This window comes from Miscanthus floridulus, chromosome 2, assembly GCF_019320115.1.
Source record: "Miscanthus floridulus cultivar M001 chromosome 2, ASM1932011v1, whole genome shotgun sequence".
Taxonomy (NCBI): Eukaryota; Viridiplantae; Streptophyta; class Magnoliopsida; order Poales; family Poaceae; genus Miscanthus; species Miscanthus floridulus.
The window spans coordinates 156,725,602-156,740,751 of record NC_089581.1 but is presented as its reverse complement, the minus strand read 5'-3'; positions in this window follow the sequence as shown (position 1 = coordinate 156,740,751).

The window sequence follows — 15,150 nt, the reverse complement described above, 5'->3', positions numbered from 1 at the left end:
TTCAAAAAAATCAGTTTTTCTGGCTTCACCGGCTTTGGTTTTACCGGTGAAGCCGTTTTGGACGAGCCGTGGCAAAGGAGTTTTAGTAAGTCCACCGTGAAGCCTCTGCAACAGTTGGCAGCAGCAGCTCCCATTGCACAAACGGGCAAAGGGGCACGGGCGGTCGCTGTCGCCGGCCGGCCAGCCTCGTCACAGTCACAGCACAGCACTTGTCGTTGAGGGCTCGCTTTAACCATGTTGATTTTAATCCGCCTGATGAAGAAACGGGACGGGAGCGTTGTGTTTTTCGTCTTCTGGTGGGCGCTGTCAGGGAACAGGCGCCGCTCCATGATTTGACGATTGTTAGATTTGGAGAGTTTGACTGTGGCCTGTCCATAAATGATCGTAAATTTCTAGTCGGAATAGTATTTTTCTCTCAGACAAACCAGCCAGTAGTACTTCTTTACGAACTAGCAACGATACGAATCAGTCAACCGAACAGGCTGCTAGCACTTCGCTGTCGAGGACGATCACATCGCCTCGCCACCGAGATCAGAGCGCCCATTTAGCTTTTTTTTTAAGCTTAGACTTCTAGTGTACAAATTCACCATGTTCGCTTGTTGGTTTCAGCCAGCCCAAATCAGCCAGCCAACAGTATTTTTCTCTCACAACAAACCAGCACCAGCCAACCCAAACCAGCCCAGAAACCAACCAGCGAACAGGCCGATTGTAGTTTCTGTACTCTACACAGCACACTTAGCCCTTGTTTAGTTCCACCCCAACTTCCAAAAAGTTGCTACAGTACCTGTCACATCGAATGTTTACGGCCCGTGCATGAAGCATTAAATATAGACGAAAAGAAAAACTAATTGCACAGTTTGGTGAGAAATTGCGAAACGAACGTTTTGAGCCTAATTAGTCCATGTTTGAACACTATTTACCAAATAAAAACAAACGTGCTACAGTAGCCCAAAATCCAAATTCCTATAACAACCGACAGACAGAGATCATTAGCGGCAGCGGCAGCGGCACCGGGGTACATCATTAGTGCTCGACGTCCATCATGGTTAGATGTGCCAACCATACCAGGATGGGCGTTAGGTTACGTTTCTCTTCTGTCTCCGGTCACAGCTACTACTCGTACGGATCACTGTGCGATCTGGAGGTAACGCTAACGCACGCACGCCGCTCGCCTGGGCAACCGGTTTCTGCCGTGGCATACGTTCGTTTCTTTGGGAACGGGCCGTTCCGGCGGTCGTTCCGGGTGGAATGGAGCCGTTAAACTGGTGTATAACTGGCCAGGAACGAAACCTGGTCCGGCTGCTGCCGAACGGGCCCTAAATTGAGTCATACCAGGATGATGTTTCCCGGACCGGATCGTGCTCCCTGTACAGCTGCTACTGCTGCGTGAGCGCTCCCGGCAACGCGTGAAGTTATGGGGGGGCGCACGGAGTTTGTTGCACCGCCTTTGTTCGGAGGCGCGCGGCGTACGCTAGCTCCGTCTTGGTTGGGAGGCAGCGGGAGGCCGGCACGGAGGCGCAGGCGCACGGGGCGCGTCGCATCTGGTCCGTGCCCGTGCCCCCGTGCCGGACGACCCCTCCCTTCCCTCCCTGTCGTCGTCTCGTCGGCGGCTGGAGTGCTCGATCGTTTGACCGTCTCGTCTCGGGTCCATGACGCCGAGCGCGGCAGGAATGATTACTGGGCACGACGCGTTGGTTTAGCTCGGAGACCGCGCGGTGGTTGGTTAGGACGTACGGTGCCCTCTTCCGCCGGTCGTCTCTCTGCCTTAAATGGAGTTGCTCTCCCTCTCCGGCCAGTGGAGGGTGTTCGTACAGCTCTGCCGCTCCGGATGATGAACGGGTCCTGGCCAAAACGAGCTTGGGAGCCACCGTTGTTTTGCTTCTCGACAACGCCTATGACTTGCAACGGTAAATTAAGGAAGTGAGGCCGTTTTTGCGTAATTCGTGACCAGGGACGAAGCTAGAAAAAAATTTAGGAGAGGCTAAACAACGGCAATTAGTAAAAAAAGAGGTTCAGCAAATCTCAGCCCCTTCTACCTGTACATTTATAGCTGAAATTTCAGACGATGGCTCTATAGGGCTTCGCTTGCTCACGAGCGGTAGGGGGGGCTGGAGCCCCCCTAGCCCCATCGCTGGCTCCGTGCCTGTTCGTGACAGGATAGTCCCCCTCCATTCATTCATTTCTATCTGGTGCTTTAGCCTCCATGAAACCAGCCTTCTCAGGCTAGACAATCAATACGTACGTGTAAACTTATCGTGATTCGGGTTTATTAAAATTATATCAACGGGCACGTCGTTGTTTTGCTTTCACGATATTATATTAATTAGGTGGTGTTTGGATCGCTAATCAAGCACTAAAGTTTAGCCCCTAAACTTTAGTTCTGCTGGACTATTTGGATCTACGGGCTAAACTTTAGTCCTTTAATCTATAATGACTGATTTATCCTTATTTAATTATCCATGCATAACCATGCATCCGAGCGACAAGGGGTATGGGCGTCCAGCGTTCGTCCCGAGTAAGTTTAGCCCAGTTTATGGTCTCCTTAGGAGCAAAAAGATTTTAGCCAAATTTTTAGCCCCTGTTTGGATCCCATGACAAAAAAAAAGGCTAAAAGTACATGGCTAAAGTTTTACCATGAGATCCGAACAGAGCCTTAGTTGTGGGCAATGCCTTGTCACGAATGAAACACAAACACACACACAAGGAACCGAAAGCATCAGAAAAAGAAAGGACAAATGAGATAACATGTTCGCTGGTTGATTTCAGCTAGGGCTTATCAGCCAGCCAATAGTATTTTTCTCTCACAATAAATCAGCACCGACCGAGCTTACCAGGCCAGAAACCAACCAGCGAACAGGTTGAATAACGATGAACCTAATCGTCCGTCTTAATCTCGTTGAGACCCGGGTTACAAAGACAGTAATCCTATGCTTTCAGTACTAGTAGTCCGTAGTAGTTTCATCACTCTGTCGCTCAACATCTCGAGGCATAATACAAGTTGACAAGTTGTAACGGCACAGAGTAGGAGTGGAGAAGCCAAGGGGAAAAGGCCAGGCAGTCGAGGCCAGCGCCTGTCCTCTGTGCCAGAGGATGTGAAATTTGGTAGGGTCACCCTTGCTGTAATAGTACAGTACTTCCTCCACAAATGTGCAGATGCATTATGCATACTAGCATTGTTTTTTTTTAGAGGAACGGTCCCAAATTCTTTGACCTCGAGTTGCCAGCACTCTGAAATGTTGGTTCGTGTTGTCAAGTCATCAAAATGTGCATACTAGCATTTTTTTTGAACAAAGCCTCAAAACGTGCAGAATTTATTTTACAGTTTACTGTACACGCAGCTAGTATATGGTCAAAATACCCGTTTTTGTGAATGAGTATATACTACTGTATAGGAAGCATAAAGAAAATGCTGCAAACTTACTAGGTACCATAATTTTACAAAATAGATTCTTGTCGTTGCTCTAATTGTCTCACGATAACACTATAAAGAATAATCACACACAGTATTATTAGTCTCATTTTTCAAGAATTTTCTGAAGGAATTTTTCAAGAAATGGAAATGATGCTCAAAAGTTTTGGCGCTAAATTTGAGGAAGCGAGCGCCGTCCATTCGGGACACTGGACAGATAAAAGAGGGGCCGAAGGTGAAGCAGCCTTTTGTGCCCTTTGATGTGCCTCCAGCCAATCAAAAAGAAATTTGGACAGGAACCTATCGACGGGGATTGATCTGACATAAGTCTATTGTGATAGTATTGACAGGATCCACGGCTATAGACTTAGCAAGTAGAACTGATATAGGAATAAAATAGTAAATTCTATAACTTAATAGAGTGCGAACAAACAGAGAGAAAGAGTTATCGGTGAGGCGGTGAAGTCCGGCGGTGAAGGTGCGGCCGCAGTGGCGGCGGTGCAGAGGCGGCGGGGGCCGGTGGCGGTGTTTTTCGTTGCTGAAAGCACTCCCTCTCTAGATCGGCTAGGGTTAGAATGTAGGTGGGGTGTCTGGTGGCTCAAGTGAACCTCGTGCCTTTTGTCCTAGCCCCCACCTCGCTTTTTATAGCGCAGTGCGACGAGGACCAACAACCATGGAGCGGTTGGACGCCCCCGATCAGAGTGCGGATACAATGGCCCAATTGACTGTTGGAACGATTGGTGGAGATCAATCTAACATTCTTCCTCTTGATCTCACCTTATGACATAAACTCAACTTAGTTGCTTTATCTTGTTCCCATTCCATCATAGATCAATGCATAAAGCGTGCCTCATCGTCACGGTCTATTGCCATTAGATTAAACAGCTATAATGCACCACTCTGTTTTGAAATAGATTCACAACTAGGCCCTCATTGTCCATGAATCATAGGCTTTCCCTTAAACTCATGTCGGCTAAGTGTTCTCTAAACACTCTGGGTGGTAAGCCTTTTGTAAGCGGATCCGCGAGCATCTTTTCTGTTCTTATATGGTCAAGACTAATTATATGATCCCGGACTTTGTCTTTCACAACATAATACTTTATATCAATGTGTTTGGCAGCACCACTTGACTTATTATTGTGAGCATAACATACTACTGAATTATTATCGCAGTATAACTTGAGTGGTTTATGTATGTCGTCTACCACTTTCAATCCGGGCATGAATTTCTTCAGCCAATTCACTTGTCTTGTGGCCTCATAACATGCTACAAACTCGGCATACATTGTGGACGATGTAGTGACGGTTTGCTTTGAGCTTTTCCATGATATAGCTCCTCCTGTGAGAGTGAATATGTCGGGTTCATAAACCCAGGGTCCCTCACAGACCGGCTTCCCAACAAAGGACTCGGCCTAAGCAGACAACGCGCAACTCATGGGTCAGCCCAAGTATCTGGACAATAGGCCAGAAGAGCGATCCAATCACTGACCGGAAGGTCTGGCCGAGGAGGAGCGACGCCCGTTCTCTGACTCCGGCCCACCTTTCCGACCGGAGGGCTCACTTCGGTCTCCGGCCCGCCTCCGGACAGCCTCTCCGACAGGAAGGCCTGGCCAAAGCACTACTTTCGACTCCGACCCCACATCTCTGACCAGGGTACACAAAAACTCTACTCACTGCTCTTCTCCGACTAGCGCAATCAGAGCCGACTAGGACCAACCGACCGGAGACGCTCGCTCGGAAAGGACCAAGAAACAAACAGAGAAAGCAAAGCAAGGCGCAAAGTCAAAACCACGATATCAGGGACCGTACCCTATACACCTGCAGAAATAGTACTCTGCAACCTCCCTGACACAAACAGTGTTGTAGGCGCCGATATTTTCCCTACAGTGTTGTGGGCACCATTAACTCCTATATGGTAAGGCTCCTCCACGTGCCTCTGGGCATCGACAGTATTGTGGGCAGCGACATTTACCATACTAAAGTGAACGTGGTGAAACTCCTCATATACCTCTGGACATCAACAGTATAGCAGGTACCAACATCTGCCATACCCAAACAAAATGACACAACTTTCCACGTGCATCCGACATCCAACAATGTTGTGGGCGCCTACAATCATCCTGTACCCGTCGGCGTGGGCAACAAGGCATAGAAGCATATATACTCTCTCTCTCTCTCTATCTTGTAAGGCCATCCCCTTTATCTATAAAAGGGGATGCGCTCTCTCCCAAGTGATTCTAGATTCATTAGATCGATTAAGTTCACTAGTTTACAACCACAGAACCGCTAGGTTCGAACCTCAAGCACACGCTTGAACACTTAGCTCATAGCAGTGCTCCTGTCGCTCTTGGCCCTTCCGACCGGAGCCCGACCGGACCTCTTATACTCCTCATCTTTCTCCTTCTCGTTTATAAGTCCACTACAAACTTCGAGCACCTGGGCTCAGGAATAAAGTCACCGACCGACTCAAACTGGACATAGGGTACGTTGCCTAAACTAGTATATACCCTGTGTCATTGAGTGCTAGGCCACCTCCGATCACAACGTACGGCAAAACTATAAATATTTACTTGTTGGTCACTTTCTGCACCGACAGAATATGTATCTGACGTGGACTTTTTGTAACACCCTTCGGTATTACACTGTACATTTTTTGCTAAAACATTACATATGCATCATGTTTATATGACAGTGTATGAATTATAGAGTGTAAATCAATTTCTATGGCTCGAAACGATCATCGAAAACGCGAAACGAATGTTATGTTTTATGTCGCGTTATATCACTTAGGGTTCTAAATAAATTTTTATTGAACGGAAATGCTATAGAACGCGTATGCGGAACTTTAATAAAGCTAGTAGTACTAGCTTCGTAGGCGACAACGAAATACTTGTGGTCGAGAACGGGATTTGTTAGTTGGCTTACGTGATAGCTTGGAAATCGAATTCGACGCAAAACCACTAAGGACTTAGTCAATTTTTGTAAGTCGGAAAAGGGTTCAACGAAGCTAAGTTCGATAATTTTTGTAGGAAATTTGGGTTAAGCAATGGTAGGGTATTAGGGCTTGTTTTAGTAGTTTGACATACCCTCTTGAGTGTAGAAAAAACTGGTTTAGCAATTGGATCATCGAGTTGGGTTTTAGGACCGCTTTAAAAAGCATGCACGACACGGTTTCTGCGTCTGGGCGCGATCACCGTGCTCGGCCCTCGGCGCTGCCACGCCGGCCATCGACGCGCACGTGCTCGCACGTCATACATGCGCCACCGCACTGGTCGGGCTTGCTGCTGGCTCCGCACTGTGGGCCAGTGTCAATCGTTGCCACACCCTGGCTCGCGCTCACGCTCGCGCATGTAGGCACACCGCGCCGGTGGGTCTGGCCGCTCTACCACCGCTGCTGTCGCCGCAGGCCCGTTGCCCTAGCTAGCCCACTACCGCCGCTTTGCCATGTCGCTCACTCCACGCATCGCGACACCCTGCTGCTACTGGCCGTGGCTATTTGTGTGAGGTCGCCTGTGTGCGCTCTGCCACCGCCGTCGCGTCCGCCTGGCTGCACTGCCGCCTCGCGCTCGCCTGGTAGTGCCGTGCGCTCATGGTCACATTTGGCTCTGCCCACACATCGTCGTGCCGCATGCCCTTGCCATCACATCATGTTCGATGCGATGCTGCGCTGACCGGCACCATGCCACTACGACACAGGGCTGAGCAGCCATTATCGGCTTGCGGTTTATGGCCATGCGGCCCATCGTCATGTGCATGTTCGTTGTTTCCCCATCGCCCTATAGCTGTATGAGTTTATACACCGAATTGATAGCCGCGTCACGCCACAGCAGTGACGAGCCACGCCATGCCTGTCTTCCTGCTTCTCTGGCACCGTGGTCACCGGACCCGCTCCTCTAAATTTGTCATAGTGGTGCCACCCTAATCTAATTAACCCCGTCCTCGGCTCCGCTGAGTAGCCATCCACCCACCTGACCCCACCTTGCAGCGAGCCTCACCGCACTGAGCTCTAATTTGGAGCTATCATTTCACCGGGTCAATAAGACCGTGTCGGTCTGCGTCGAAGGCAAGCACCCTATCCAGTGCAACTCATGTCAATTCCTTGCACCGCTAGCTTTGCCTCCACCTGCTAATCACCCTACGCACCTTTGCCGAATCGCTACCACCGCCTAGCCTCCCCTGACGCCGTCTTGCCACCGCGTGCACCACCGCACCGTTCGTGCGCACGTGGCCAGCTCGGCTCGGTCCATCTCCGGTCAATTGACCATGTCTAGTAGGTTCGGGGTGGGTCGCTGATGCCCACCCTTGAGCTCATTCACGTTGTCTGTGCCTTGGCTTATGGGAACATGGCCGCCATTGCATGGAGGAGTCTGCCATCGTGGAGGGAGCTTCGGACAGCATCTCCATTCACCGCGTCATCGCCCATCACTTCGGATTTACGCCTAGGTGAGCATCAGCTCGCATTTGGTGCCAGGGAGGGGCCGGTCTGACCGACGTAACCATCCTGCGCCAGCGCCGCCACACCGGTGCGCGCGTGCGGGTGCCAAGGGTTTCACCGTTGTGAAGACACCTTGTTCTGAGGGTTTATCTGTGAAATAGCTAACTGTAGAAATAGTGTCATCGGTCTCAGTGTGATTCGTCTGTATGTCAGGGTCGTTTTCGTAAAATAGCCAAAGCGCGCGAGCCTCCACGTCGCGGCCCACAGTCGCGCGGATGGGCCACGCCCGCGTTAAGCCGTAGACTGGGCCGAGCCGTTCACGCTTGGGCCGCCCAGTGGAATGCGTTTTTCAATTTCCAGTAAATTATCAAATGCTTATTCAATTGAGTTTAGAGCTTAACTTTGAAAAAATAATAGTAAATTCTGTAGATGTCCAAAAATAGTGAAACAAAATTTATTAGGTTCACAAAAATGCTATCTATCTGTTAGTGTAGTTAGTTTACAGTTAGCTGTGGTCATGATAGGTTCATAAATTTAAATTAGAGAGCTTAGTATTATGTAGATTAATATTTGTAGGAATTATTGTGGCAAATGGATGATAGCTTTAGCCTTGAAATTTTTACAGTAGGCTCATTAGATTATTATGCACTAACTATAATTTTTGTAGCACTAGAGTGGGTTGATAAATAGAATAACAAGTACCCTTGTTTTATCGTATGTAGAGTAAATCGATATTAAAAGTAAGAATACCTTTAGTTGCTAAGATGATATATGTCACACTTCGTACTTGTTAGTGGTAACAGTAGGTAGAGCTAGTTTAGTAGCTTGACAAATGTATTTGTATTTTAAGAGTTGCTATTGCCATATTATTAAGTGTTGCATCATCATTTCATGCATGTAGATCATGAGTTGGTAGAGTTCGTGCCCGTGGACCAACATGATTACAAAGAGGTCATTGAGGAGTACGAGGAGGAGATCCTCATGCGGGAGGGAGCCTCAAAGCCTTTTAATGCTAACTTTGTTGACCCACCGCCTGCCCAAGGCAAGCCCCGGTGCATAACCCTTATTTTAAATGATCACTGAATATATATGATGTGCATTTACGTTACAGGCATTTTATGAAAACTACATGCATAAATATATCTACTTATGAGTTCTACTAGGATAGGTCGAGTAGCTGCTATGCTTAGGGTTTCGGTAGCGTGAGTAACCTATCGTTACTCACAATAGGTGATAATTATGATTACTCATGATAAAATGGTGGGAAGGAAAAGTGGTGACCGAGCAGGGATATGGTTTGGATACGGGTGGGTGTAAGAGGTTGTGTCCTATGGCCAACAGGGCATGGCTTGGTTACACTTTTTTCCTATCTGTGTCAGTTTAGGATCGGCCATTGCATAAGGCTCTAGACAAGTCACAGATTTATTATCCCGAGCACATACTTGGGTATGGGCGCAGGAAAGACTTGTTGCTCTCTTGTCATAGGTTCTGACTCTTTTTTGGACCAACTGGTTGGAGGCGGGGATGGTGGAGGTCCTTGCACCGCGCTAAGTCCGAGACTTTAGAGCGGGGGCTTGGAGTCCAAGTTTGGACGAGGACCTGGACCCCATGACAGGAGGGTGATGGGTTGGTCCTGCTTGTGCCTAGGGTACAAGCGGGGCAAGTGTTTTTGGGGTACCCAGCTCGGGGCATTGATTCACGAATCACTAAAGTTCTGGTACGGCTTGTCTATGGTTTTGCATCGTAGTAAGAACTGAAAGCTGGAAGATGATGAAATGGAACTGATTGCTCAACTTTTGCTTGAAAGTAGAATAGGTGCTTACATAGAATGGCTAGATAATAAATTAATACGGCTATAAATAATAATATAAATAAGGACTCACTATTAGTATTGCTTTCTGCAAAAAGAAAACCAGCAAACCATAAAGCTTTGCATATCCCTTGGAGTCGGGAAGTTATTCTCACTAGTCAGATAAGTCTGGCGAGTATCTTGTGTACTTAGGGTTTATTTACCCCTATTGCAGGTAATGCTTGAAGAGCACCATTATGTGGAGAATTCTTCTGGTGGGCACAGATGGATCCTTGTTCTTTATCGCTAGATGTTTATTTTTATTTCGTTGTTTAATATTCTGCACTCTAACATTTGGCAATGTAATAATGAATTTCTAAGAACTCTGGATGTATAAAATGTATTAAGTATTGTAACTCGTTCTCATTATTAGATCCTTGAGAAAAAATGTGGATCTTTTGGGTTCTCCCTTGGGGTGTGGCCGACGGATACCGCCCGCAGTAGCTTGCTTTTAGGGTGCTTAGTGTCTGGTGGAAGACGAGCGCCTTCGTAAGTATGTTTTTTTGTGGTTCTACCACACTTTCTGTCATCTCCCGCATAATTAGAATCTGTATACCCCTCTATGTGCAGGGAATAAGATCTTCTGTACGTTAGCATGAGACCCTTCGTACCTTGCAGGTAACGCAAAACTTTCTTTACTAATTCTGATGTTCTATTCCTGGATTACTCTGATATCTGCCAAGTAACCCGGTAACAAATGCTAAGTCAGGACGAGTACACACTTGAGCATACTATAAACTTTCGACAGCTAAACTATATGGAACCGCTTTCCTTTGATCAATCTCATATTGGTTCCTGGGACATTGAAATTCCCCATATCTATCGCCCTTGACTATGGGAGAAGGTGAAGACTTATAATTTTGCATACTGTATTTCTTTAGAACTTTTTCTAAGTATGCCTTTTGTGATAATCCTAAAACCCCATTTTCTCTATCTTGGTGAATCTTTATTCCTAGGACGAACGAAGCTTCACCGAGATCCTTCATATCAAACTTCGAAGACAAGAACTTCTTTGTTTCTAGTAGTAGATTAACATCACTGCTAGCAAGCAAGATGTCATCCACATACAAGACTATAAAAATGTATTTCTCATTCTTGAACTTTGCATAAACGCACTTGTCCTCTATATTTTCTTGAAACCCAAACTTTCTTATTGTACTATCAAACTTCAAATACCACTGTCTTGATGCTTGTTTTCATTCATAAATGGGTTTCTTCAGGCAATATCCCATACGTTCTTTTTCTTCCACAACAAAACCTTTTGGTTGTGCCATGTAAACATTTTCGTCCAGATCCCCATTTAGGAACGTTGTCTTTACATCCATCTGATGTAATTCTAAATCGTAATGTGCTACAAGCGCCATTATGATTCTAAAAGAATCCTTATATGAGACTGGAGAAAATGTCTCATTATAATCTATACCTTCTCTTTGCATGAAGCCTTTCGCCACAAGTCGCACTTTGAATCTTTTTATATTCCCTTTGGAGTTATATTTGGTTTTATAGACCCATTTACAGCCTACTATCTTGGCTCCTTTAGGAATTGTTTCTGAGTCCCAAATACCGTTGGTTTTCATTGATTTTATTTCATCTTCCATGGCTTCAAGCCACTATGATGAGTGAGTGCTTCTCATGGCTTCTTCAAATAAGGTGGGATCATCCTCCATTTGAAATTCCTCACATTCATAAACTTCGTAGTCTTTAGGAATGGCTGATCTCCTGACTCTTTGAGACCTTCTAGGGGCCTTGTTAGATGACGCTTGTTCTATCTAAGGCTGTTGTTGCTCCTCCTCATTTGTGACAACGGGTTCTATGGGATCCTAAAGGACATGTTCCTCATGTTCATTCATTGTTGCCTCAGGAGAACTAACAACAGGTGTTGTTACTACAGTGTCTTGAACTGTTGGTACAACAACAACAGGTAGCGTGAAGTATGGCTCCTGAACCATCGGAGTGGGCACGTATACCCGCTTCTCTTTAAAATTAATTTCTCGCGCTACCATGCTCCCCCCTGATCATATCATCCTCCAAGAACACAACATGTCTTATTTCAACAAACTTTATTTGTCTGTCAGGACAATAGAAGCGATAACCTTTTGACTTTTCTAGATAGCCAATGAAATGGCAACTGACTATCTTGGAGTCTAGCTTCCCTATGTTTGGGCTAAAGACTTTAGCCTCAGTTGGACATCCCCACACACAAAAATAGTTTAGTGAGGGTTCCTTTCCTATCCACAACTCATACAGTGTTTTGGTGTGGTAGAACCGCTCGAAATAACACATTTTCGGAGGCGCTCGTCTTCCACTAGACACTAAGCATCCCGAAAGTTAGCTATATTGGACAGTTCTATCAAGCCCGCCCCAAGGGAGAACTCGAAACAATCCACTTTTACATCTAGAATCCAATAATGGGTACGAGCTTACAATACTTAGTCCTTTTCATACAACAAGAGTTCTCAGAAATACATTATTACAATACCAAGTTCAGAGTGTAGAATTTAAACAGCAGAATTGAAATAAACATCTAATGATAAGATACAAGGATCCATCTGAGCCCACTAGAAGAATCGTCCACACAATAGCCACTTCTTAAGCTGCACTTGCAACAAGGGTAAATAAACCCTAAGTACACAATATACTCGCAAGACTTACCCGACTAGTGGAAATAATTTCCCAACTCCAAAGGATATGATAAGCTTTATGGTTTGCAGGATTTCCCTTTTACAAAAAGCATTACTAGTAGTGAATCCTTATGTATATATTTTATTAGCAGTCATGATTAGTTCAGTAGCTAACCATTCTATGTAAGCACCTATTCTACTTTCAAGCAAGAGTTGGGCAATCAGATCCATTCATCCCCTTTCATCTTCTAGTTCTTACTACTATGCTAGATCATAGCCAAGTCGTACCATATCATATGGCGATTCACGAACCAATGTATTCTAGCAAGGTACCCTAAAACACATGCCCCGCTTGTACCCCAGGCACAAGCAAGACCAACCCACCACTCTCCAGTCAAGGGGTCCAAGTCCCTGTTCAAACTTGGACTCCAAGCCTCCACTCCTGAGTCCTAGACTCAGTGTGGTGCTTGGACCTCCACCATCCTGGCCTCCAATTAGTCGATCCGGAAAGAGCCAGAATCCATGACAAGAGAGCAACGAGCCTTTCCGCTCCCATAAGCAAGTATGTACTTAGGATAATAAGTCTGTGACCTGACTAGGATCCATAGCAACGGACGATCCTTAACCGACATGGACAAGGAAAACAGTGTAACCAAGCTATGCTCCATTGGTCGTGGGACATAACCTATTACACCTACCAATAGCCGTACCATATCCCTACCTGGTCTCCATTTCCTTTCACCATTTTATCATGAGAGTAATAATAATAATCACCTATTATGAGTAACGGGAGGTTACTCACGCTACCGATAGCCCAAGCATAGCAGCTACTTGACCAATGCTAGTAGGACTCATAGGTAGGTTATCTATGCATGTAGTTTCAATATAAATCTTGTAACATAAATGCACATCACATATATATATCTAGTGTGATCATTCAAAATATGGGTTATGCACCGGGGCTTGCCGTGGGTAGGCGAGGTGTCAGCTAAGTCAGTCAGTGATGGCTCTAGGACCTCCTCATGCACGAGGACATGCTCCTCGTACTCCTCGATCACCTCTTCGTACTCCTGCTCTCTGGCGGTCACGAACTCCACCAACTCATTCTCTACATGCATGCAATGATGATGCAACACTTACTATTTTGGCAATAATAACTCTTAAAATAAGAATACACAAGCTAAGCTACTAAGCTAGCTCTAATGACTAAGATACTAAGCTAATCATTATCTCTGCCAAATAGATTTCAAGCTTACTCTACAAGTGCTTAACTTTTATAAACCAACATCATGTCATTATTCCTTTAGCCTTAATGGGTATTTAGCTACCATATTAAGTAGTCTATCCTAGGGCTATAAAATTACAGTGAGCACATAATAATACCTGAAAACTACCATAAAAAATTAGGATTAAAGCTATCACCAATTTACCACAAAAATTCCTACAATATTTAACCTAATAATATTAAGCACTCTCAAATGATTTAATAGCTCCTGATAGCATGTATATATATGAACTAAATGCACTAACAGATAGAGCACAATTTTAGGAACTTAACAAAATTTGTTGCACAATTTTTGGATACCTACTTGATTTTATATGATTTACCAAAGATCAGCTTAAAATTAAATCAGAAAACTATTTCTAATTCCTGATGAAAAAAATGAATTCTCCTGCGTGGCCCACACGACATAGCGTGCGCGTGAATCCCGGGCGCGCTGGCATATTTGCAAAAATGCCCCTAGACTATGAACAAATCAACCCGCAGTCCATGTTACTATTCCTAGAGACAGCACGTATGCAAAAAGACCCTTATACTCTCTCCTCTTTATAATGACATAGTCCTAATCCTCCCCCGCATGCTTCGGCGCGGCGAGCGGTGGCACTAGCAACAGCGCCGGCCACCCAGGACCCATGCTAACCTAGCTAAGAGGCCAAATCTCCCCAAGGGGTCGACACGAGGCGATGGGCGGCGGTTGCACGAGCTAGGACACCGTAGAAGGACCTCTCCACGATGGCGGGCACCCTGCGGCAATGATGACGGCATTCAGGTGAGCCACAACAACAACAAGGCAGTAGGTGTAGTGGGTGAGCAACGATGACTCACCAGTGACCTAACCGAGGTGCTGGCTCGGCTGGAGATGACCCGAGCGAGGCTGGCCATGTGCGTGCTATGAGGTGAATGGCGGACCACAAAGGCATGACCGCGTCAGTGGTGAGGAGGTGGCACTAGAGCTATTACTAGCATGCGCACGATGAAGAGGGGTTCTAGGTGGGGCTAGTGGTGCGATCAATTCGATGCAAGATGGTGAGGTTGGAGTTGGGCATGATGAGGTGGGCTGGGCCTTAATGGCGCGGCGGCGGGAGCAAAGCTACAAAATTGGAGCTCGGCCTGGCCGTAATCAAGGCGGGGTACGATTGGTGGGTAAGAAGACATAAAGGTGAAGACGCGGGCATGAGAAATTGATGAGAGGTGCTCACTCTCTGGCTCACCATGACCGTGACTCGACGACGGTAGAAAGTAGAGGGAGAAAGAGAGAAATGGGGCGCAACAGGTGGGCTCGGTTCATCCTCGTCATGGTGGGATGTGAGCGATTGTGGCCGATGGACCTACGTCCAAGCATGAGGGCACGAGCGTGAGCGTCCATGACTAGCCATGGCCCACGTGTCACAGCGCCTTTAATAGCGTGACGATGGCATGTACGGCCATGTGCGAATGACACCCAACCAGGCCAGCGAGGGGGTAGCGCGATGCAGCGAGCAGACGTGAGTATGGGAGTGACACGATGGTAGCAGTAACGTCACAACGTGAGGCAGTAGTAGTGGTAGCGTGGCC